The sequence below is a fragment of the Lycium barbarum genome, chromosome 6 (genome assembly GCF_019175385.1).
Source record: "Lycium barbarum isolate Lr01 chromosome 6, ASM1917538v2, whole genome shotgun sequence".
Taxonomy (NCBI): Eukaryota; Viridiplantae; Streptophyta; class Magnoliopsida; order Solanales; family Solanaceae; genus Lycium; species Lycium barbarum.
The window spans coordinates 71,977,744-72,004,485 of NC_083342.1; positions in this window are offsets into that span (position 1 = coordinate 71,977,744).

Genomic DNA, 26,742 nt, shown 5'->3' on the forward strand with positions numbered 1-26,742 from the left:
AGTACGAGCAATGTACTGAGTATGTAAGGCATGAATAGTAACATAGTAAGGAATGTAAATGTGAATAATAACAGAATAGAAATGTAGAGTATATCATGAGGTAGAAGAGTAACCTGTACATATGAGTGCCTCTTAGGGCGGATTCCATACATGCTTATCTTTCCTTTAAAAACATTTCTTTCTCATATATATGGAAAATAGAACATGTCATAGCGCCGAACGACGTCGGCTCCCCCTCCCCCACGTATATAGAAAATAGAACATATCATAGCGCCGAACAACGTCGGCTCCCCCACATATATAGAAATAGAACATATCATATCATAGCGCCGAATACGTCGGCTCCCCCACATATGTCCCGCGTCCGGGCATCCCGCGTCCGGGATGATATCACGCCAACTGATCAGGTGGATACGTGTATATAACGCTCTGGCCCTCTTTCCCATATTCCCCATATACATATATACATATACATATATCATATAGCAGCATGCAGGAGAGCCCAAAGAAAGTCATGTACCCATCGGAGTGACGTATGGTCGGTGACCTCCGATTACATAATGGAATAACCATGGCCGCTTTGTCTCACCTTGAAGGAACAATTATTATAAGATGAGACAAGCAACGAATAACAGCATACATAAACCGACACCTGAAGGCTCAGAAATAAGTTTCAGGGCAATCCGATTTAGTATAAGAAAGTTATGAGCGTTTGAAGTACAGAACCTTCCATGAACGTTTCAGAAGCTATTTTTTTGGAAAATCAAAGCAATAACCATATCAAGTACCTTTCGAACATGACATCATTCTTATCATAGTCATCGTAGAAATATTCTCATCCTCGACATCATCAATGTCGTTGTAAAACATATCCGTCGCTATTGCCATAAAAGCTTACGATACCATAAACCTTTGTTTTGGAAAAATACGAACATTTTTGGAAAACATTGACGGGTTATCGGAAAAGAATCATTGCTTTGGAAACATAGACTTCTAACTTTTGAAGACAAGGAAGATATGGAAACATTTATAAATTCATAACGTAGGAATCATGCCTTTGAAGGAAAGGGACGAGCCTTAACATACCTGTTCCACGTCCTATTAGCTACGCTTAATTGTCCAAGCTCGTTATCGCTAATCTACATTCAAGAAGATTGACGCAATCATTAGATTCATCACCATATACTTGTCTTAATCCTTCAACTGAATTCATTTATAATCTGCCGAAATTTCGGCAGCATCTCCCCTGTAAATACACCATCCCCGAGAATCTAACTCGGCCCAAATCATTAATCAACAATCCGAGAATTCAACTCGGCCAACTATCAACAACAATACCATCAATCATACCAACAACATCAACAATCAATTCAAGACGCATTCTAACATTAACAACCTTTGTCATACAATTCAACGACATTTCATTTTTATTCAATTCAATTCACATAACATTCAAAACGACTCAATCAACACACTACTTCACCCGACACCTTCCAAATTCAACAAGAGCAATAACAGCCTATTTCCTTCTTTCAAATTCAATCACCGCAACCCAATTTACAATCTTCCAAACAAATGTCTCACTTCCAAGTTCATGAATTATATTTACAACCTACACATTAGCAATATCATTCCTACAAATATAAGAAATCATACTAATGTCACACTAACTTCTTCCATAATCCACAAACAATCACAACTTCATTTCTAACCATTAAATCCTCATTTCTCATCATAGAATCTATTACAACAACAATTAAAATTCTAAGTAAAATCAATTCATCACATCCTACCACCATACCATCCCATTCGGCCACCACCCACATACATCTCGTTCATGAATTTCATCCGTTTCTATATGCTACAACACTCACAAATCATCCATAAAACATGGGAAAGGAGATTGAATTCATACCTTCTTCACTTATCTCCTTCATTCGGCTAGGCTTGAAACTTGCACAAATGAATGGTTTGATTGTTCCAACAACTCCTCCATGTTAATAAGGACCTTCCAATTGGTTGAAATACTAGAAGAAAATTATTATTTTTGATCAATCCAAAGGGTCTCCAATTCGGCCAGCCATGGCCGAGTATGGTTCTTTTTTTTCTCTTCTATTTTTCTAAGATATGAAGAAGATGAAAAATATCTAGATTGTTCCCACTTACTTGTATATATATATAGTTCCTACAAGCATGTGAGGGGCACATGCCCTCTTTCTTGAAGCTTTTTTAATATTAAAAATAAGATGACTAATTATTTTACTTTTGTCATCACTTTATATATATATACATATATATACACGGCCAAAGGGGTTCTCCAAGAACTCTCTTAAACTTTTTGTGAAATTCCCATTTTTCCCCTAGCCTTCCATAATATTGCCATGAACCATTTTGCGAATTTCCCTTTCTGCCCTTAGCCTTTCTCAATATTTCCATACTACTAATGTTCATAAATAATATTCATAACCAACTTGTACATTAAAATAATTTTGGAAGATGGTCACTCCCTTAACTTACCACGACTACCTTGAAATATCCGAACGTACAAAATACGGGATATAACATCCTCCCCCCCTTTAGAACATTCATCCTCGAATTTTCAACTGATCTTATGGGGTCTGGTAGCACTTCGGGGGGTCCCTTTTATAGTTGTCCTTCCTTCGAGTCCATTCCTTATCTTTTACCCTATTTTCCTCATAATCGAACTCCTCAGTCTCTACACGAGTCCTTTCCAGATCATCTGTTCTCTGTTATTGTTTCGCCACCACACCTTAACAGAAGCCATATCTTTGGCGCGCAACTCTAATTTGACGATCCAATATGGCCATCGGCCGTTCCTTGTCCTTATACTTCTTGACACAAGTATACTCATTTTTTATTTCTTTGTATTGGCACGCTGGTGTGAATTCCTTACAAATATGGTCGAGCATCGCTTCACGTCGATGGTTGATAGCGTATATTCTCATGCTCCATATAATTAATGGTTCATGAACTATTTTCTAGTATCCAATGTATTCTCTTGTTTCCCTCACAGGCTCTGCGTTTTTTCTTTCTTTCAAAATTTCAGACTACCAATGGTTGATACTTTCATTATAATAGTCGTCGTCGTTCGAAACATTCTTTACATGCTTCCGACGTGCCGACATGTTTTGAACTTTGGCCCCGAGCTAATAAGTTTCCTTTTCTGGTGCTTGAAAATATTGTAATCCCTTTTGGCCTAATATAATATGGTCTCCCCCCCCCCCCCCCCCCTTTTAAGGGGCTTCTTATATGCCAACAGTCTCCAAGTATCCTTGTCTACGATAATGACCTGCCGCCCTTCACTTCCTTCTTAAAGCCGAGCTCCGTTATCGTATAGTCTAGCTTGTCTATCTTCTCACTACTTACACCCTCGTACTTAACTAGAATACTTATAAGGGTATCCAATTCTGTTGCCTTCTTTTTCGTCTTTTCTCTTCTTTTTTTCCAACTCAATGCATAACATATCGAAAACTTCTTATCCTAAGTTTTTCTTTTACTTTCTATCTATGTCATCATTTTGTCCACACTTCCATACCCTTCCATCCACTATTCGTCCTTTCACTTGCTTAGCTCACTTGCTCGTAATTCTTCTTTAACTACATGTTTGGGTTGTAGTTGTGCGTCCATATTTCTCAAGCGTCCCGCTACTTTTGTTCTTAGCACAGAATCCTTACAACTTTCACTCTCCCTATCCTTGTTCATCGAACCTTTTACTATATAGCTACACATTTATCTTTTATAGATCTCTTACCTCAACATCATCGCAAGCCTAAGCATTCTTTCTCTTACTTCACATCCCCCTATCCTAGTCACTATCCCTTTAGTCCCACTTATCAAAATCGGTTCTCGAACCTCATACATTCCTCTCCTGTTTCCTTTTACCACACTCTATCCCTTTTCACATGCCTACTTTGAGTTCTTACCCAAATAGTCTCGTGCCTTGCCGGTAATTTCTCTTGGAAGCTTTACTCGCTGAAGCTTCTTACCTTTCACCTTCTTCCGACACTTTGATCTCTTTGTTTTCCACCTACTCACTCTCTTTCTTTTCCAAATATCATTATACTAGAATTTCCAATCTTATCCTATAGTAAAAATAATAGCAGCTTACCTTGTAACACTTGTACCATTTATTCTTACTGTCATTCGAACTTCGGTACCTTTACTTGATTAACGCCTTCTTTACCGTAGCTCCGGTTGCTGGGGCACACACGCCCACCGATACGATCATATGTGGGATATCCTACGCATTCATATGAATATATGTATAATTGCTACTACCTTGCCCACAAAATGTCTCCACCGCTATTCAAGCCTGTCCAAATTTCCAGAGCTGTGACGCACTTTCTGTCTCTTCTCCAGTCTAGCCTACCTTGTTTTACTCGACCCCTTAAGGTTTCCAGCCATTCCGTATACTCTAGTTCCCCTTAGGTTACTCTAACTTCTCATTTGTCTCTTATGTCTGGATATATAGAATTTCTTGCATACTTCCCAGGGGGTTACCCATCCTAATATTGCTCCCACCTTAGCACGCTTAACCTCGAAACTTTGGTGGGATCTGGTGCCTTAATGCTGATATAATCGCGTCCGCTTCCCCTCATGACCTTTGTTACATGATCTGGAGCGAGTCGAGGTCTTACAGATTCCGAGACACTTTCGTAACATGTCCTTTCTTTTGCAATTATTGTTTTACCCTTCCCAATGTTCACCTCCCACCTGCGTATATGACTACTTCCTGTCCTGGGCTTCCAGATTCCCGATGGTAGTAAGCGCACCTTCATCGCCATGCCAAATCGATAACCTTCCTAAAACAACGCATCTCACTCATTGCCTATTTGCAGTATTTCCTTTCCGCGCTTCTTCCTGTTAGGCGTATCCATTCTGGCAGAATCCCCTTTACCATTCCTATTATTCAGAATCTGTACGCAGCCAATATCAACAATACCTCACAGAACATACGGCTATATGACACATTCCAGCCATCCAGTGTTTCCAGTTTCAGGTAACAGAGCAAATATATCAAGACTTACCTCTGTAACTTGCCATATCGTCACTTAACTTCTTCTGTCGCGTGTAAGGCTCATATAAGGAATCTCATTTTCCTATAACTTGACTCTATCGCACGATCTAAGACAGAAAGAAGGTCAACAATCCCTATATGCCCCGCAGCCTCCTGCTTATAAATGTGGCCGGCTTCACACCCATAAACAGGACTCTACTGGACACGACTTTGCAGAAAACCCCTAGGACAACCTGCTCTGATACCACTTTTTCACCCCCCGACCTTGCTAGGGTGTGATGGGCACCCGACCCTTACTTAGAGCTGAGCGAACCCACTGACTTTTAATACATACATAATCCTTTGGACTTTTTAAATCAAATAGAGATGAAATACATAGTAAAATTTTCAGAAATACTCTTTTTCGATACTTTCAAATCAAACAAAATTCTGTAATCATATGAAACTTATATCATAACACGAATGACACATCGGCTGAGGAGCCGCTTACTGAACTGACAACCAATACCCACAACTCTGTCTGCAAAGTCTCTAACTTCGAACAAAACATCATAACACATATACTCTGACTCGGCAGCACTCCAGGAACAAGTGGAGTCTACCAACTCCGCTGGAACATCTTCTACACTAGCTTCAACTCATCTGGGTGTACCTGCGCGGCATGAAACGCAGCCCCCGAAAAAAGAGGGTCAGTACGAGCAATGTACTGAGTATGTAAGGCATGAATAGTAACATAGTAAGGAATGTAAATGTGAATAATAACAGAATAGAAATGTAGAGCATATCATGAGGTAGAAGAGTAACCTGTACATATGAGTGTCTCTTAGGGCGGATGCCATGCATGCTTATCTTTCCTTTGAAAACATTTCTTTCTCATATATATGGAAAATAGAACATGTCATAGCGCCGAACGACGTCGGCTCCCCCTCCCCCACGCATATAGAAAATAGAACATATCATAGCGCCGAACAACGTCGGCTCCCCCACATATATAGAAATAGAACATATCATATCATAGCGCCGAATACGTCGGCTCCCCCACATATGTCCCGCGTCCGGGCATCCCGCGTCCGGGATGATATCACGCCAACTGATTAGGTGGATACGCGTATATAACGCTCTGGCCCTCTTTCCCATATTCCCCATATACATATATACATATACATATATCATATAGCAGCATGCAGGAGAGCCCAAAGAAAGTCATGTACCCATCGGAGTGACGTAAGGTCGGTGACCTCCGATTACATTATGGAATAACCATGGCCTCTTTGTCTCACCTTGAAGGAACAATTATTATAAGATGCGACGAGCAACGAATAACAGCATACATAAACCGATACCTGAAGGCTCAGAAACAAGTTTCAGGGCAATCCGATTTAGTATAAGAAAGTTATGAGTATTTGAAGTACAGAACCTTCTATGAATGTTTCAGAAGCTATTTTTTTGGAAAATCAAAGCAATAACCATATCAAGTACCTTTCGAACATGACATCATTCTTATCATAGTCATCGTAGAAATATTCTCATCCTCGACATCATCAATGTCGTTGTAAAACATATCCGTCGTTATTGCCATAAAAGCTTACGATACCATAAACCTTTGTTTTGGAAAAATACGGACATTTTTGGAAAACATTGACGGGTTATCGGAAAAGAATCATTGCTTTGGAAACATAGACTTCTAACTTTTGAAGACAAGGAAGATATGGAAACATTTATAAATTCATAACGTAGGAATCATGTCTTTGAAGGAAAGGGACGAGCCTTAACATACCTGTTCCACGTCCTATTAGCTACGCTTAATTGTCCAAGCTCGTTATCGCTAATCTACATTCAAGAAGATTGACGCAATCATTAGATTCATCACCATATACTTGTCTTAATCCTTCAAATGAATTCATTTATAATCTGCCAAAATTTCGGCAGCATCTCCCCTGTAAATACACCATCCCCGAGAATCTAACTCGGCCCAAATCATTAATCAACAATACGAGAATTCAACTCGGCCAACTATCAACAACAATACCATCAATCATACCAACAACATCAACAATCAATTCAAGACGCATTCTAACATTAACAACCTTTGTCATACAATTCAACGACATTTCTTTTTTACTCAATTCAATTCACATAACATTCAAAACGACTCAATCAACACACTACTTCACCCGACACCTTCCAAATTCAACCAGAGCAATAAAAACCTATTTCCTTCTTTCAAATTCAATCACCACAACCCAATTTACAATCTTCCAAACAAATGTCTCACTTCCAAGTTCATGAATTATAGTTACAACCTACACATTAGCAATATCATTCCTATAAATATAAGAAATCATACTAATGTCACACTAACTTCTTCCATAATCCAAAAACAATCACAACTTCATTTCTAACCATTAAATCCTCATTTCTCATCATAGAAGCTATTACAACAACAATTAAAATTCTAAGTAAAATCAATTCATCACATCCTACCACCATACCAACCCATTCGGCCACCACCTACATACATCTCGTTCATGAATTTCATCCGTTTCTACATGCTACAACACTCACAAATCATCCATAAAACATGGGAAAGAAGATTGAATTCATACCTTCTTCACTTATCTCCTTCATTCGGCTAGGTTTGAAACTTGCACAAATGAATGGTTTGATTGTTCCAACAACTCCTCCATGTTAATAAGGACCTTCCAATTGGTTGAAATACTAGAAGAAAATTATTATTTTTGATCAATCCAAAGGGTCTCCAATTCGGCTAGCCATGGCCGAGTATGGTTCTTTTTTTTCTCTTCTATTTTTCTAAGTTATGAAGAAGATGAAAAATGTCTAGATTGTTCCCACTTACTTGTATATATATATATAGTTCCTACAAGCATGTGAGGGGCATATGCCCTCTTTCTTGAAGCTTTTTTAATATTAAAAATAAGATGACTAATTATTTTACTTTTGTCTTCACTTTTTATATATATACATATATATGCACGGCCAAAGGGGTTCTCCAAGAACTCTCTTGAACTTTTTGTGAAATTCCCATTTTGCCCCTAGCCTTCCATAATATTGCCATGAACCATTTTGCGAATTTCCCTTTCTGCCCTTAGCCTTTCTCAATATTTCCATACTACTAATGTTCATAAATAATATTCATAACCAACTTGTACATTAAAATAATTTTGGAAGATGGTCACTCCCTTAACTTACCACGACTACCTTGAAATATCCGAACGTACAAAATACGAGATATAACATATATATATATATATATATATATATGTGTGTGTATGTATGTATTTTGGGCACGTCGAGGTCCTGTCCTGTCCCTATGTCTAGCATTCTAGTAGAGGCTCGTAGATACGTATGTGTAGGTAGTATGGTCTCATGGGTTTCTCATCGTATGTATATATCATTTTGATAGCCAAAGGGATTATGTATATTAAAGTAATTATGTTTCCAAATGAAAAATGGTTTTCCTATGATTGGAGTATTATATTAATGAATGTACGCTTAATGAGGATGATAAGTAATAGAATGAGTGGTGCTCGGTGGTTAGCCCCGGGTACCCGTCATGGCCCTAGTCGGGTCGAAAAAAAAGTGGTATCAGAGCAGTTCAGTCCTAGGAAGTGTCTACGAGCTGTGTCTAGTAGAGTCTTGTTTATGGTGTGTTGCGAGCCACACTAATAAACAGGAGGCTACAGAGCATTTATGAAAAATGACCATCTTTCATCTTAAGAGATCGTGCGATAGAGCTGTATTATAAGATTATCCCCTCCCTAATTGTGCGTTATAATTTTAGCAAAGCTGATGAAAGGAAAAGCTACGGCAGCCCAGAAGGGCAAGATAGTGGTTGAAGAAGGGCTTGAACTGGAGTCGTCTATGGATATGGAGGAGAGCGAACCCCAGAATAAGGCCCTATCTCGGTTTTCCCATACTTCGCCCACTTTAGAGGATCAAATGGGAGCCTTAACTTTAGCTCTAGCACCCCCCGTTCCTCCAGCAGATGCCTCGGGCCAAGAGATGAGACAGGTCATTCTTCTACTGACTCAATTGGTAGCCGCTCAAGCTCAGCGGTAGGATGTGGGCCACGATAACAGGAGCTGGAGAAAGAGAGTTAGTTCTTCAGGGTTTGATCACGAGTTTAGGGGTGCTCTGAGGCAACAATTCTCTAGGCACTCAGTTCGTTCAACAAGTAGTGCTCGTCCATAGTTTCCTAGACCCAGGTTTGATGGATCTACTTATTCTAGGTCACCCCAGAGTCTCAGAGTTTCCAGTTCTCGGATTCGGAGCGGTTCTATTTAGACGAGATCCCTGGTACCACGATGTACTCAGTGCTCTAGGTTACATTGAGGACCTTGCTGCTTGGGCTCGGATGTTTGTTATGTCTGTGCTCGGCCAGGCCATTTAAAGCGCGACTGCCCATCGCTACGTGGTAAAGTTAAGGTTTGTACTACGGGAGTGGTAGCTGGCTCTTCATCATCAGTACGCCCTCCAAGTCCAAGGCCACAGATGTTAGTTGGCGGTGATAGAGACCAAAGAGGAATGCCCAGTCCAAGTGGATCTCAGCATCATATCCATACGTTAGCAGAGCGATAGGATCTTGAGTCTCCCCCCGATATTGTCCCAGGTATATTGTTAGTATCCTCATATGATATGTGTGCATCGATTGATTCGGATCCTATGCTATTATGTATCACTCCCGATGTGATGATTATGTTGAGGTGAAAAATCTAAGCCAATCCAACAATTTGAGATGACTATATTTGTTAGCGACCTAGTGATAGCCAGAATCGTGATTTACGAGTAAGTTGATAGACAGTGAGTGAACATAAATAATATGTGTATGCATGTATATATATTGGAATTCTAGACCGAGTGTGCAGGCACAACTTATGAGACAAGCTCTATTATTTATATCCTTTAATGGTAAGTGATCTTGTGTTGCTGAGTTGCATATTATGTGTGTCCCGATATATGTCCTATTGAGATATCAGACAAGTTTTCTGGCTATGTGCAGGTTTGGGATTGTTATGCTTACAAGAGAAACTCTGTCAAAATTTTCCTATAATCTAAAGGAGATAAGATATAAGTGTCACGACCCAGCTAGGGGCCGCGACAGGTACCCGGGGCTAGCCACCGAGCACCGCTCGTTCTATTACTCATCTTACTCATTTAATGCTATTTTATCAACTTTATACTCAAATTGTAGGAAAATCATATTTTATATGGAAACGTAAATACCTTTATATACATATGCCTCTCGGCCATCAAAATAATATATACATATAATAGCATCTCGTGAGACCATCTAACCCACACTGCGCATCTACGAGCCTCTACTGGAGTGCTAAACATAAGGACGGGACAAGACCCCATCATGCCTAAAAATATGTTTACATGAATATACACAAAAGAATCGTCATAAGCACCTCCGAACAAAGGAGTGCTTTCAATCAGCTAACAGCTATTACTGGTCTAGGTCGAGCTCTCCTCCCTGTCTACCTGTGGGCATGATCACAGCGTCCAAAGAAAATGGACGTCAGTACGAATATTGTACTGAGTATGAGAGGCATAAACAAGGAAAAAAGGCAATGATATATAAGAAGTACAATATGGAATAACTGTATCTGACTATCAAGTGTAAAAGAAATAATGCATGTTGGCTTACTCAAAGTCATCATCAGGTCATGTGTGCATAAATATATAAGTTGCCCGCCCATATAGGTACGGTGTAATAATGTATAAGCTGCCTGTCGATATCGGATCGGTATGATAATCATAACATTAGCCTGCGTCCAGGCCTCCCGCATTCGGGGTATCATCTCATGCCGCCCACTAGTGGTGTCTGCCCATGCCATTTGGCCATGGTGTATCGTATAGCTGCCCGCCTTAGCGCTGACTGCCCGACCAAGTAGGCACGGTGTTATATCATCATCATACATACTCATCATAATATGCTTGTCGTAACATACTTATCATAACACATGCATAAGGTTTATGAACGACTTTACTTCATCGGGGTGACGTAGGGTCGTGATCTCCCGATTCATTATGGAGTAATCATTGACATCCTGCCTCACCGTGAAGGAACTAACATATAAGGTGAGTGTGAGAAATAAATAACATTATTCCATTAGAAAGAAAGGACTAGCCTCACGTACCTTTGACGTTTAACTAAGCTATCGTTCGCTTGTTCTCCTTCGATATCACGTTTCTACCTTCAAAGAGAATTCGCATTTACGTTAGTTAATCGACTATAAGAACGCGCTACTATTTCTAAGGAAAATTGGGTGGCACTTCCTTTGGTTATACTACTTTTCTCATATTCTATATCAACTCCCACACGCTCACAACAACATTCACAATATCGCAATCAACAATCATCATTTATATACATTGACCACAACCCGCCATTTTTCTTCAATTTCTCCACATTTATGGTTAGAGCTTACTATCGCGTCTCCTCATATCTGATACTTATTTCATGGCCTAAATGTCATTTATAACGTATTCATAATCACAATACTCCATCATTCATAATCCAACCCAACTACTATCCAGCCATGACACTATTCACTCACAAATGACCCATTTCCTATGTATTTTACAATTCAAGTATCTTAACCTTCCAATACCTTAAACAACATGTTTTAGTCATGAAACTTACCTTAGATGATGGTTGAACAAGCCTTGAATGGAATTACTCCTTTAGTACCAAAACCCTACTTTACTTCCTTTGGGTTTTCTTGAGAAAGATGAACTTTAGTGTGATTCTTACACTTGATTTCGTGGGTTTCATGTAGTGGATCACTAATTTCCTTTGGTTTTCTTGTGATGAAGAGTAGAGAGTATTCTAGAGGCTTCTTGAGAGAAATATCGTGGAATTGGATGAGGTTAGGTCTCCTTTTAATGACTTAAAATCTAATCCGGAATGAACAATGACTGAAGTGCACAGTGTTCGTAAACCCAGTTTACGGTCCGTATTCCAGTTTACGGGCCGTATACCGTGGTTGTATTTAAGCATATTGAAACCAGAAAAGTAAGCTGAGGATCATGGCGATTTACGATCGCAGTTTACGGTCCGTATTTCGATTTATGGGTCGTATTCCAAGTCGTATTTAACCATTTGAACATTTGGTAGAAAGTTGAAGTTTTGTGAGTTGGAATACGACATGGTGGTTTACGGTCCGTATTTCACTTTACGACCAACTGGGCCAAAGTGCAAATCTGCAACTTTCACGTCTTTAGAACCTATAATTAGCCATTGTGGAGCATAACCTATCTCTTGTTCCCATTGCCTTTGGAATCTTACTTAAGGTCATCAAACGTCGTTCCCTTCTTACTAAAACATCGTATACTTGTATTCTTCGTTAGTCTATTCGTTGTATGTTCACGGGGAAATTTCTGAGGTGTAACAATAAGCTTGTAATATGTCCTAACGGGAAAAGATTTTGTGAAAAAAAAAAGTAATGGCAGGATGAGATTAAGTTAGGAGTATCGTTGACAACTACAAGAGATGAGTTAAATACTATTGAATTGATAGTAACGGTGATTATAAGATCGACATTGATATGGTAAAGAGAAATACTAGAGTAAATTAAGGAGACTGGTAGTACTAAAACATGACATAGAAGAGAAAGGGTAACTCCAATAGAGTGTGATACTGAAGCATTGATTGGATGGATGAGTACAAGTAAAATACAAAAAATCTATTAGCAAAATAAAGTAACAGCATCCGGAGATAGAGGTACGAATACGAAGGGTTATAATGAATGTGAATACGTTGGTGAGATAACTTAAATGGTAAGTGTAATAGGGCTGATTAGAAAGAGTAACAGGTTGAGTATGCTTACTTCGCAAGGTTTATTCTACTTTACGAGCAGGCTTGCGAACGAGGTAAAGAAGTGGCACTCTATAGCGTTGATTATGATCAAGATATAATGAGAGCGTGGCAAGAACTGTAATACAAAGTATAGCGAGGAAACGACTAAAGATGTGACATGTTCTATATGAATAAAGAGTGAACGCAAGTGTGAGACCAACAAGCGAGCCATGGGGCTGCAGATGAGAAATCTTATAAGACTTTGTTAAGGGAAAGTCCAGCATAGAGGTTCCTCAATGACAAAAATGATAGCAAGCAAAAGGGGGAAGTCAACTTGAAAAAGAAATCAGAGGAAAGTGATATGGCAAAGTAGCAGTTTGTGATTTGTATAATCGAAATTGTGGGTGATATTTTTAGCTGGATGTAAAAGACCAAGACTACAAAAAGATGAATAACGAAAGGATCAACACAATAAGGAGAGAGGGGATGATCAAAATGAACAGAATAAGTTTTGGAAGCAAAGAATGGATCGTACAAAGGTAGTATATTCTAAAGGACAAAGCGGTACTAAGTTAAGAATAGGGTTCCTTGTGCGAAGAATAAAGGATTGATTATTAAACGGAAGGAAATAAGATAAATCGAGGAGGAAGGAATGTAAAGGAATAAGAATGGGAATAGGAAGAGAAGGAAATGCGCCGCAAAGTACGCGCACTTAAGAAGTAGTCGTGTTATGATTAAAAGAAGATGCATCTCCTGCGAATATCCTATACCAAGTTAGAACGAGTAAAGTATATGAAGTAATGAGTTGAAAGGAAAAAGGTGGCCATGAGTTATAAGTTTACCGTACAACGATATAGCGATAGAGTAAAGCTATAATCAATGACAAATACAATATGATTATGATTGGTTTTGAAATCAATGTTGAGTGCAACACAAGAGTAGAAGAGTATGAGGCATGAGGGGTATTAGTGGCGCATGAGACTTAGGCCCTAGAAAACAAAGATGACGTTACAAGTGAACTTTGAGCACCGAAGAAGAGGGCAAGTGACATTGCATGGATGGTATGGATAACTAGGCATACTACTATGATCAGCATCCCTATGGGACAAATGTTGTTAATTGGAGCAACTACCAGATGAGCTAAGTAAAATACATCCTTGTTCGGATTGCTATGTCGGCTGTGTTACTCAGTTACAAAACCTGCAAGATGAGTATATTAAGACTTCACACATGAATTATCGTAGCTATAAATTATAGGAAACGACATGAATAAGATGTAGTATAGTAAGGGATATGTGAATTCAAGATTTGAAAATGAGGCAACAGATTTAAGAATGGTCCAAGTAAAACCCTTAAAGGGGGAGGGGGGGAGTGAGTCAAGGGAACACAAGTGTAGAGATTGAAACGATGGACCCTAAGATGTGCAAGATATAGACTTTAAACAAGGAGTGAGAGTTACACAGAAATGAGTTTAATGACTAGTAAATAAACGAACACGAATTAAGCAGGCATCTGAGACTGTACTGGAAATCATTCGTGAAGTCCTTGAACCACGTGACATGGAGAACAGATAACTCAAGTGACATTGTAAAAGATAGCGATGCTATATTAGAATAGAGGCAAAGGCACTAGCGGTAAAGTCGTTGTTAATGATATTGCGATTTATAAGCGACAATTAAGAAAGGGACCTAAGGTTTTCTATAGTAGAAAATAATATATGATAATCAAGGGAAAAATAAAGGAAGGAAGAGAGCATGATGAGATGAGTTACTACAGATAGACAAAAGAGTTTAGGTATATATAATCACCTAGCCTAGCCATGGTCGGGTACGCGAAACACCGAACCTTCGTGGTCGGGTGTGCTATGTAAATGATATGTATATGAATATGACTATGGATACGATACGTAAATGAGTACAATTATGAATACGGATACGGATATGGATACATGTATATGTATAGATGTGTATGTACATGAATCACGCAAAAACGATTATGTAACTTGCAAGTATTTATACGTCGCCAATGAAACCAAATGGGTACTTAAAAAGAGGAGTAAGAGGTAAAACAAGGATAATGTAGTCATGATACTCCGGGTCAGTTGAAGGAAAACATATGGTAAATTGAGTTGAAATGTTGAGTTGGGATTATCGTTAGGGATAAATAGGACAATTACTTGGAATATGACATAAGTACATGCTATACTCTTCCTACGGTAGCCCTGGGGTGTGACAACTTACGAATGCAATAAGTTCACTGAATGAAGGGGGAGCTTAGTCCCCGATACATTAGGCCTTATGAGATTGTGCGCAAAATAGGCAAGGTGGCTTATGAATTAGATCTACCTCCTGATTTGGAGTCAGTTCACCAAGTTTTCCATGTCTCGATCCTTCGTAAATATGTTGGAAATCCTACTAGGATTGTGCCAGTAAATGATGTTCAAATGACATAAAAGTTGATTTATGAAGAGGTATCCATTGCCATATTAAATAGGCAAGTACGGAGACTTCGAAATAAAGAAGTGGCCTCAGTTAAGATCTTATGGCAAAATAACAACTGAGAAGAATGACTCGGGAAGCGGAAGAAAATATGAAATCCAAGTGTCCGCACTTATTTCAGCCCTGCAAGACATTCAAGACGAAACATCAAGATTATGAGGTATGTATAATTTCTTTTTATGCATATGAGTCGTGTGTGGCCAATTTATATTGCTATTCTATTGTGGCCCTATGAGGCAATATTATTGTGGGCTATTGTGACTGGATGGTAATGCCATATTACAGGGGAAACTCTGGCAAAATTTTCATAGAATTCCCGAGTGCTTAACATTCGAGGACGAATGTTCCAAAAGGGCGGAAGAATGTTACACCTTTGAAAAATTTTCGTTGATGCACATTGGATAGACTAACGAGGGGAACGAAGTATACGATGTTTCAATAAGTAAGAAATAGCATTGGATGATCCTAATTGAGATTTCGAAGGCATTCGAGGTAATTGAAGAAAGTTTGCCAAGAAAGGGAAGGTATACGTTATGTATCGGAAATGATTTATGAGTAACGAATTAAGGATGACTTAATGATGTTTTGAAGAGGAGCTATAACGTTCATATGAACCCAACAAGCACAAGGCCTTTCACAAGAAGTCAAGCAAGAGAACTTTAAGAGTTGCAAGCCTTGTTCATGAAAAGGGATGCCTTGGAAGATATGAGAGAGAAGACTTCGCGGATTTACAACGTTTGGGAGTTGGCATTGGAAGAGTCGCAAAGTGGCTAGAAGCGCAAAATGGTTAAAAGTGCAACTATGAGGCTAAGATTGCAATTGGAGGTCATACTTGCAAGTTATGGGGTTAGAATGGCAATTGGAGGTCATAATTGCAAGTTATGAGGCTTTGGATGCAATTGAAGACCCATGTGGGTATTTTTGCAAAAGAGCCACTTTAGGGCCTTTTGGTGTAATAGACATTAGTATAAATCGTTTTTGTCATCCATTTGGAAGACTTAGCTTTGATATTGTGTGAACTCAAATATTGAGAGATTTTAGTTATTACATAGATTGTTAGGTTACTACACTAAGTGTGATTTCATTGTTGCAAAGTGAATTTGCTTATCTATTGAATTCATCTAGATTGCTCATTTGTGGTTTTCAATTGAGTCTTCTACTTGATTCAAATTACTTTGGTTCTTTTGCCTATAGGATTCATTACTAATTGGGTCAAGTATCTATCCTCTATTCTCCTAAATCTTTTGTTTTTCTTTATTTTTGTTTAATTCTTAGAGTTTCCTTAGGTTGAATCTTATGATTTGGTATCAGAGCATAGGCTAAGAGATTGTTCCTACAATTCTAATCCTAGGCTCAAAATTCGAAAATCCCAAACAAAAAAAACAAAAAAATATCAAAATCCAAAAATCCCAAAAAAAAAATCGAAAATTGTTTTGTGATTTGATTTTGTTGTTTTTGAAGTTAGAGTTGAGTTTGTTGTGGTGGGAAACAGCTGGAAATGAAATTTGAAGTCATTTGGGTAAGAATTGAAGCTTCCACCATTAGAGGTTAATCAAAGCTTGAAGAACTCAAAGTGGGTTTAGTTGATTTTGGTGAAATTCAGCTTTGGTTCATATTGGGCTTTGTTGTCTAAGTGGTAAGGAGCTTAGATCTAAAAATTGGGGCAAAAACGAGTTGATTTGGACCACATTGGGCTTTTGAATGTTCTTCATTGTTCATCATTGTTCTTGGTGAAGAAGAGATAAAAAGGAAAGTTAGATCCAAGGAATCCAAGTCAAAAGTTGAAAAGTTGTTTTTCTAGCCAAAAAGGGTAAATACAAGGTTGAGGGGGTCCCAAGAGGTCAGCCAAATTCAAAAAATCTTACGCAAATCCCGAGGCAAACGAGGTACAATGATATTCACTGAAGCATCTAATGAGTTCACTGTGTTGGAAAGATATCTTTAAATATGGCCCGTACTTCATTATACGGACCGTAAAGTAGATCGTAAAGTGGAACGTGAAAAAAGTTATCCTCAAGTTGAGCTCACTGTCTCGAAAATAGGATCCTTAAATACGGCCCGTATTTCACTTTACGGACCGTATATCAGCTCATATAAAAGGTAGGGTCCAAAGTTGAGTATTCTGCCTCTCGGACTAATCCTTAAATACGATTGAAGTTTACGAACCATATTCCCCTTTACGACCCGTTTTGAAAATCTTTCCCTGATAATTTGGATAAACTACTTATCTTCTGTATTTTCTGATATACGATTTTGGCATACCTGAATCATGTGTGACGCATGATCCTGGCACGTGTGATTTATGTTTGGGAAGTAGTGATTTGGTATCCTGTATGGTTATTTTCTGTTTTACCGAGTCCCGGGCCGGTTATGTGAATACGCGCATATGAGATATTGGCCGCTGGACCCTCGACCGCGGCGTGTCCGACATTGACTGCTGGACCCTTGACCGCGTCATGCCGGACGTGTGGCATTGACTGCTGGTCCCTTGACCGCGCCTGCCGCACTTGTGATTATGCCCGACATAGACCGCTGGACCCTTGACCGCGGTATGTCGAAATTGTGGTAGTGACCGCTGGATACTTGACCACGGTATGTATGATTGTGACCGCTGGATACTTGACCGCGTTATGTGTGATTGTGACCGCTGGACCCCTGGCCGCGGTATGTGTGATAATGACCGCTGGGTACTTGGCCGCGGTATGCGTGATGGCGACCGCTAGACTTATGGCCGCGGTAAGTGTGCGTTTGATTCTTTTGTATGCATGAAACAAAAATGATTTTCAAAAGAAAGTAAAGCATTTTGGCATTCTAATTGCCGTATTCTTCAGCCGGAACCTCTTGTGTGTGACTTGCACGTCAGAGGTGACATTGTGGCATCCTGGTTATTCGTGCACACCCCGTTGCACTGTCTACTGCGCCCCTCATTAAAGGGCCGAAACCTGATACAAATGTATATTATCTGTACTTGTTTAAGTTATGATTCTGTATGCATGGTTCTGCCTGTTACACTTCTAGACAGTTGATTCAGAGAATGATTCTGTCGGTGTTGCTTCTGTATGACTGAGCCGGACTATGATTCAGTCGGCTATAGTTCTGCACCCCTAGCTTTGGTTGCGGGTATGTCAGTCGCACTCTGTGCCCCGATCCGCACGATGATCCTGTTAGTTAAGCTCTGTGCCTCTGTTTCATATCACGATTAAGACGGCTACACCCCGTACTTATGATATATGTCGTGGTCCTGCACACACACTCTGTATTTCTGTTTCGGACTCGGGTCCGATCCTACCTGTTGTACTTCTATAGTTCTGGCTCGGGTTTTGATTATATTGTTACATGGTCGCTTTACATACTCGGTGCATTTCCGTACTGACCCCCTGTCCTTCGGGGGCTGCGTTTCATGCCGCGCAGGTACTCCCAGTTGAGGTGAGGACAGATGGAAGATATCTCAGCACATATGGCAAGCTCCATTTGTTCCCGGAGTGTTGCCGAGTCAGAGCCTGTATGTTATGCGCTTGGAATCTGGTTAGAGACTTTGCAGACAGTGTTGTGGGTGTTGGTTGTCGGTCTGTGTATGTAATGAATTTTGTATGTTCACAAATTTGTTCGGCCTGAGGGCCACGGGAAAGAATTTTTCTGAAAGAAAAGTTTTGCTATGTACTTTATTATTTGATTTAAAAAATAAAAAAAATATGACTTGATTTTATGTGTACCAAGAGTCTGAGGGTTCGCTCGGCCCTAAGTAAGGGTCGGGTGCCCATCACACCCTAGTGAGGTCGGGGTGTGACAGAGTGGTATCAGAGCAGGTCTGTCCTAGGGGTTGTCTGCAAAGTCGTGTCTGGTAGAGTCTTGTTTATGGTGTGTTGCGCGCCACATTTATAAACAAGAGACTACGGGGCATCTAGGGATTGTTGATCTTCTTTGAATCCTGGACCGTGCGATAGAGCCAGCTGTAGGGAATGAATTCCTTCTTACTAACTCTTGATTTCAGCTGGAGGACGATATCGACGTAAGGCAGCGACTGCCGATATTATAGGCTACACCGTACACAAGTAAGCAATGGTATGAAAGACGTATGCCGGGTAAGGTATTTGCAGTATGATTGAAACATAAGGTTGAAAATTGAAAGGAAAAGTAAACAAGAATGTGTCGCCAGTGCCGTTTGAGTTGGGCACGTGAGGTAAGCCTCGACCTCTTTATACCCTTATCTGAAATTGTTAGCCCTGTGTGGCTATGATGCGATATGATATGATGTATATATACGTGTATGTGTTGGCCCTGTGAGGCGTGGTTGGTATTTCCTGTGTACAGGTTTTGCGATAGTGAGAAATACAGAGGAACCTCTGCCCAAATTTTTCTAGAAATACGAAGAGGAAAATGAGATATAGATTCTTAACAAGTCTTGAAGGTCGATATCGATAGGGCAAAAATGCCTAACGACCAAGTTTCCTCTAATTGGAAGAATTCAAAGTGTATGACGGGTCGTTGAGAATTGAGCGGTTCGCTCACAACTCAGGAATATATATGTACGCATAAAGGTAAACACTGAGGATTTACAGGGGACGACCCGGTAATCAGAAAAGTAAAAGAATCTTCTCTAGATCGGGGTGGGACCCGTTAAGCGAACGTTTTGAAAGCTGTTAAGACCCCGACTTGCCTTAAATTATGTGACCAAGGTCGTGTGGGGCAGTCGACGTAATTATGTCAGCATTAACGTGTCAAAACGTGTGAAAGTTACGAAGTTAAGCGTGCTAGAGCCAGAGCAATTTTGGGATGGGTGACCCCCTGGGAAATATACCAAAATTTTCATGAATGTAAAAAATGAAAGACAAATAGGAAATCTGGGGTAACCCGAAGGAAATCGGAATGTACTAAACGATTGGGAGCCCTAAATAGGCCGGGCAGGCCAAGGCAGACTCGGCTGGCGAAAGGGAAAGGAAACACAATACAATCCCTGGATCAGGGTAAGTTTGAATAAGCGTTTGGAAATGTTTTGTGAGCTAAATGGCAGTAGATGCATAGATGTGCATATGATGTCTCGTTCGTGACTGTACCGATCCGTAGTGGGCCTCAGCTGCCAGTGTTACAATATCTGAAGATGTTAGCTAAACGAAACTTGGGAGGCAAGTAAAAGGTGTGATATAGAGGCGTTATGAAGTAAACGAGTACTGAACTCGTTAAAATAAGGGTAGAATCTTCCGTTACGGCAATATTAATGAAGAAGAGGAAAGTGAGTAAGCGGAAGAAAGAGAGATAGCAATGGCAACCCTTGGAAATCTTCGAAGGGAAGACGGATACCTCCCCGGATGTAAGAGAAGACCCCATAAGGTCAGTTTAACATTCGAGGACGAATGTTCTAAACGGGGGGAGGATGTTATATCCCGTACTTTCGAGTGTTCGGGAAATTTGAGATAATTTTGATTAGTAAGGAATGAAGTCATGTGTTGATTTGAATTCACACATGTGTGTGTTGTTCATGAGAAATATTGGTGTGGAAATACGGAGGTAGGCCAAGGGCCAAATTTGGAATTTTGGAAATTAGTTTCGGGAATTACAAAACGAGAGTTATAAGTCTTTGGGCTCAAAACAAAATATGAAAAATTAGGCCCAAAAGAGGGGGGTGGCCGGCCACTATGGCCCAAGCCCACACCTCACAATTTCCATGTGTTAAATATTAGATTAAGGGGGTTTTTATCCTTTAGAAGTTTCATGAATAATGGAGAGAAAGAAAAAAAAGAAAAAGCAAGAGAGCAAGAACAAGAGGAGGGGTTTCGGCCCCTTCAAAAAGAAAAGGAAAAAATCTTAGCTCCTTGAATCATGGTCCAAAAATCATGATTTTCTAGTAATATTACTCACTCAAGTATGCTCTCCAACATGGTATAATTTTCAAGGCAAGAAGGTGTTTGTGTTGGCAAGTGGAGAATTGAAGAAGAGGTAAGGATTTCATGTTCTTGTGATGTTATGAAAGCTTGGTTTATGTTGTAGTGCATGGAAATGAGTGGAAATTATGAAAATATGGAAGTTTACATGGCATTTATATATATACATGTGTGGCCGTGTGTGTGCCTTGATGTATAGATAATATGAATTGAATTTTATGTTGTAATCTAGTTGTGGTTATGATGGAATTCATATTGAGAATGAAAGTGGAATGAATTTGGTTGAAGTTGGAAATTTATATGATTGGCCGTGTGATGTTTGAAAATTGAAATGGAAATGAATTAATGTTGTTTAGTATGTTAATTGTGTCATTGTGAAGTGAATGGAAGAATAATGGTTTTTGTTGTAATGGAAAGTTTGTTGTTGAGTTGTTGTAGGAAATATGTAACCTTATTGTATTTTATGTAAATATAGAAATGGACGTTTTGAGGTGTGAATTATGGTGATTGTTGATGAAGTGGAAGATGGAAACATGTTATGAATATGTATGTTAAAGATTAGAAGTTTTGTATGATTTTATGACTTGGATGGAAAGTTGGTATATTTGGTATATCGTGTGAATATTTCGTAGAAATGATATGAAATGCTTCCAAATGGCATTGTAATGATCTTGATTAATGATGACTATGAAAACGTTGAGATTAGTTTGGAAGTGTGAAGTCGGAATGAAAGTTTTTGCGTTGTATCGAAAAGGAAGCTAGTTGTATTATGATGTGTTATATTGGTGATTGTTGTTGTTGTTAGTGTTGTTGTTGGTTTGGTTGTTGACATATGGAGCCGAGCTAAGTCTCGGGGATGCTATGTATATAAAGGAAATGCTGCCGAAATTTCGGTAGACAAGTATGTGCTTAAGTTGGGCCCTTAAGGCTTGAATTTGACAATTGGTAAAAGTGACCATTTGCAGATTTCGGACGGAACGGGAATCGAGTCTGGACGAGCGTAGAGCGCAACTAAGGTATGTAAAGCCTTCCCCTTCATTCTTTGGCATGTCCTAGACATACTAGGCTGAGATTTGAGCCTCGGGGGCAATTCTGCTCATAGAAATCCGAGATTGATTTTTGGTACTATTCATTCAATGCAATTGAACTACAAAAGGTGCATTTTGTTAGAAAAATAGTTAAGCATCCGTAACTTTCACAAATGTAATCCGATCGCTCTGAAACTTTCCTGGGTGACTCCGTAGAGTATAATGTGCGTGATTCATGTCTGCCACCTCGACTTGACCCGAGGTGGGCCCGCTATCCCCGACTTCTCTTCTATGGTCCTGTTTGTTTCATTCTTGTACGATAAGTCAAGGGAACTTATGGTTATTGTTCCGACTACTAAACGGGAGTTATTTTAACAATTCTGAGTTTGATTTAATGTTTATTGAAACGATTGTGGAGACAGAAACCTTGATATCTTCGGAATGGCTTTAGCCAGCTCACTTTTGTCCGGAGCTCGCAGGTAGATCCTGGTTATTATGCTGTTCACTATACGATAGGTGCTATGACCACCTTTATGAGCCTTATAAAATATTTTTGACATCTAAACCGTTTTGAAAATCTTACCCTGATAATTTGGATAAACTACTTATCTTCTGTATTTTCTGATATACGATTTTGGCATACCTGAATCATGTGTGACGCATGATCCTGGCACGTGTGATTTATGTTTGGGAAGTAGTGATTTGGTATCCTGTATGGTTATTTTCTGTTTTAACGAGTCCCGGGCCGGTTATGTGAATACGCGCATATGAGATATTGGCCGCTGGACCCTCGACCGCGGCGTGTCCGACATTGACTGCTGGACCCTTGACCGCGTCATGCCGGACGTGTGGCATTGACTGCTGGTCCCTTGACCGCGCCTGCCGCACTTGTGATTATGCCCGACATAGACCGCTGGACCCTTGACCGCGGTATGTCGAAATTGTGGTAGTGACCGCTGGATACTTGACCACGGTATGTATGATTGTGACCGCTGGATACTTGACCGCGGTATGTGTGATTGTGACCGCTGGACCCCTGGCCGCGGTATGTGTGATAATGACCGCTGGGTACTTGGCCGCGGTATGCGTGATGGCGACCGCTGGACTTATGGCCGCGGTAAGTGTGCGTTTGATTCTTTTGTATGCATGAAACAAAAATGATTTTCAAAAGAAAGTAAAGCATTTTGGCATTCTAATTGCCGTATTCGTCAGCCGGAACCTCTTGTGTGTGACTTGCACGTTAGAGGTGACATTGTGGCATCCTGGTTATTCGTGCACACCCCGTTGCACTGTCTACTGCGCCCCTCATTAAAGGGCCGAAACCTGATACAAATGTATATTATCTGTACTTGTTTAAGTTATGATTCTGTATGCATGGTTCTGCCTGTTACACTTCTAGACAGTTGATTCAGAGAATGATTCTGTCGGTGTTGCTTCTGTATGACTGAGCCGGACTATGATTCAGTCGGCTATAGTTGTGCACCCCTAGCTTTGGTTGCGGGTATATCAGTCGCACTCTGTGCCCCGATCCGCACGATGATCCTGTCAGTTAAGCTTTGTGCCTCTGTTTCATATCACGATTCAGACGGCTACACCCCGTGCTTATGATATATGTCGTGGTCCTGCACACACACTCTGTATTTCTGTTTCGGACTCGGGTCCGATCCTACCTGTTGTACTTCTATACTTTTGGCTCGGGTTTTGATTATATTGTTACATGGTCGCTTTACATACTCGGTGCATTTCCGTACTGACCCCCTGTCCTTCGGGGGCTGCGTTTCATGCCGCGCAGGTACTCCCAGTTGAGGTGAGGACAGATGGAAGATATCTCAGCACATATGGCAAGCTCCATTTGTTCCCGGAGTGTTGCCGAGTCAGAGCCTGTATGTTATGCGCTTGGAATCTGGTTAGAGACTTTGCAGACAGTGTTGTGGGTGTTGGTTGTCGGTCTGTGTATGTAATGAATTTTGTATGTTCACAAATTTGTTCGGCCTGAGGGCCACGGGAAAGAATTTTTCTGAAAGAAAAGTTTTGCTATGTACTTTATTATTTGATTTAAAAAATAAAAAAAAATATGACGTGATTTTATGTGTACCAAGAGTCTGAGGGTTCGCTCGGCTCTAAGTAAGGGTCGGGTGCCCATCACACCCTAGTGAGGTCGGGGTGTGACAGGATTCTATTCTCAAGATCCCGACTTTAAAGCGATTTGTGAAGAGTTGACCCAAGGGAGGAGGGTTGATAGGTTCCAACTTTTTGATGGGTTCCTATTCAAAGATGGTAGAGTTTGTGTTCCAATGAGCTCATGGAGAGAATTGTTCGTCAAGGAAGCACATAGTGGTGGAATGATGGGCCATTTTGGAGTGGCCAAGACACTTGACATTTTGGGTGAGCAATTCTATTGGCCCAAGATGTGACATGATGTTGAAATGCTATGTGGTCAATGTTTGGAATGCAAGAAAGCCAAGTCCAAGACTCGGCCCCAAGGTATATATACTCCCCTTCCTACCCCTATTGGTCCTTGGATAGACATTTCTATGGATTTTGTGGTGGGTCTTCCAAGAACCAAAAGGGGTCATGATAACATTTTTGTTGTGGTAGATAGGTTCTAAAAAATGTCTCATTTTATACCATGTCATAAATGTGATGATGCATCTCATGTAGTATCTTTGTTTGTGAATCATGTTCTTAAGTTGCATGGAGTTCCCCGCACTATTGTTAGTGATAGGGATTCCAAGTTTCTTAGTCACTTTTGGAAAAGCCTTTGGGGTACACTTGGTACCAAGCTTATGTTCTCCACTTCTTGCCACCCTCAAACAGATAGTCAAATCGAAGTAGTGAATAGGACTCTAGGGAGTATGCTTAGATGTATGATTAGAGGAAAGCCCACTTCTTGGGAGGACCGTTTACCTTTGATTGAGTTTGCTTACAATCGGTATCACTATTCCTCTATTGACATGACTCCATTTGAAGTATGTTATGGCCTTAATCCTTTGATTCCTTTAACCTTAACCCCTTTGGCTAGTGATGTTGTTGTGAGTTTAGATGCAAAGCAAAGGGCGGCCGAAATGATGAAAATCCATGCCAATGTAAAGGAGAGCATTGACAAGGTCAACACCAAGATAGCCAAGAGAAAAAATCGTGGGAGAAGAAAGGTGGACTTCCAACCCGATGATTGGGTTTGGGTTCACTTTCGAAAAGAAAGGTTTCCGCAAATGCGAAAAGGAAAATTGAGCCCAAGGGGAGATGGGCCATTCAAAGTGCTTGAAAAGATCAATGATAATGCCTACAAGATCGACTTGCCAAGTGAGTATAATGTTCATAATGTTTTCAATGTGAGTGATCTTTCCTCTTGTGTTGTAGGTATGCCCTTAGATTCGAGGACGAATCTTCTCCAAGAAGGGGAGGATGATATGAACCCAACAAGCACGAGGCCTTTCACAAGAAGTCAAGCAAGAGAACTTCAAGAGTTGCAAGCCTTGTTCATGAAAAGGGATGCCTTGGGGGAGATGGGAGAGAAGACTTCGCGGATTTACAACGTTTGGGAGTTGGCATTGGAAGAGTCGCAAAGTAGCTAGAAGCGTAAAATGGCTAAAAGTGCAACTATGGGGCTAAGATTGCAATCGGAGGTCATACTTGCAAGTTATGGGGTTAGAATAGCAATTGGAGGTCATAATTGCAAGTTATGAGGCTTTGGATGCAATTGAAGACCCATGTGGGTATTTTTGCAAAAGAGCCACTTTAGGGCCTTTTGGTGTAATAGACATTAGTATAAATAGTTTTTGTCATCCATTTGGAAGACTTAGCTTTGATATTGTGTGAACTCAAATATTGAGAGATTTTAGTTATTAGATAGATTGTTAGGTTACTACACTAAGTGTGATTTCATTGTTGCAAAGTGAATTTGCTTATCCATTGAATTCATCTAGATTGCTCATTTGTGGTTTTCAATTGAGTCTTCTACTTGATTCAAATTACTTTGGTTCTTTTGGTTGAATTCACAATAGGAGGGTTTAAGTTTGATATACTTAGATTTTCCTATAGGATTCATTACTAATTGGGTCAAGTATCTATCCTCTATTCTCCTTAATCTTCAATTCTTCATCTATCTTTTGTTTTTCTTTATTTTTGTTTAATTCTGAGAGTTTCCTTAGGTTGAATCTTATCAAACGTCCCTTAGATTGTTAATGAGGTGTTAAACAAGTGTTAAGAAGGTTCCATAAGTATTGGAGATCAAACGAGTCGACGAACAAAATCGGAATAGCTGGCCATTATACGGCCCAACATACTGGTCGTATAAATTATACTGGCCGTATGTTAGGCCGTATATTTAGCCCAGATGGGAAACCTTCTCTGGACCAAATCTACGGCCAGACATACGGTCAGTATAATTTATATGGACCGTATGTTGGTCCGTAGAAACTGGTCGGGACAGATTTTGTGTATTTAATAAGGGACTAAGTTCATTTCATTTCAT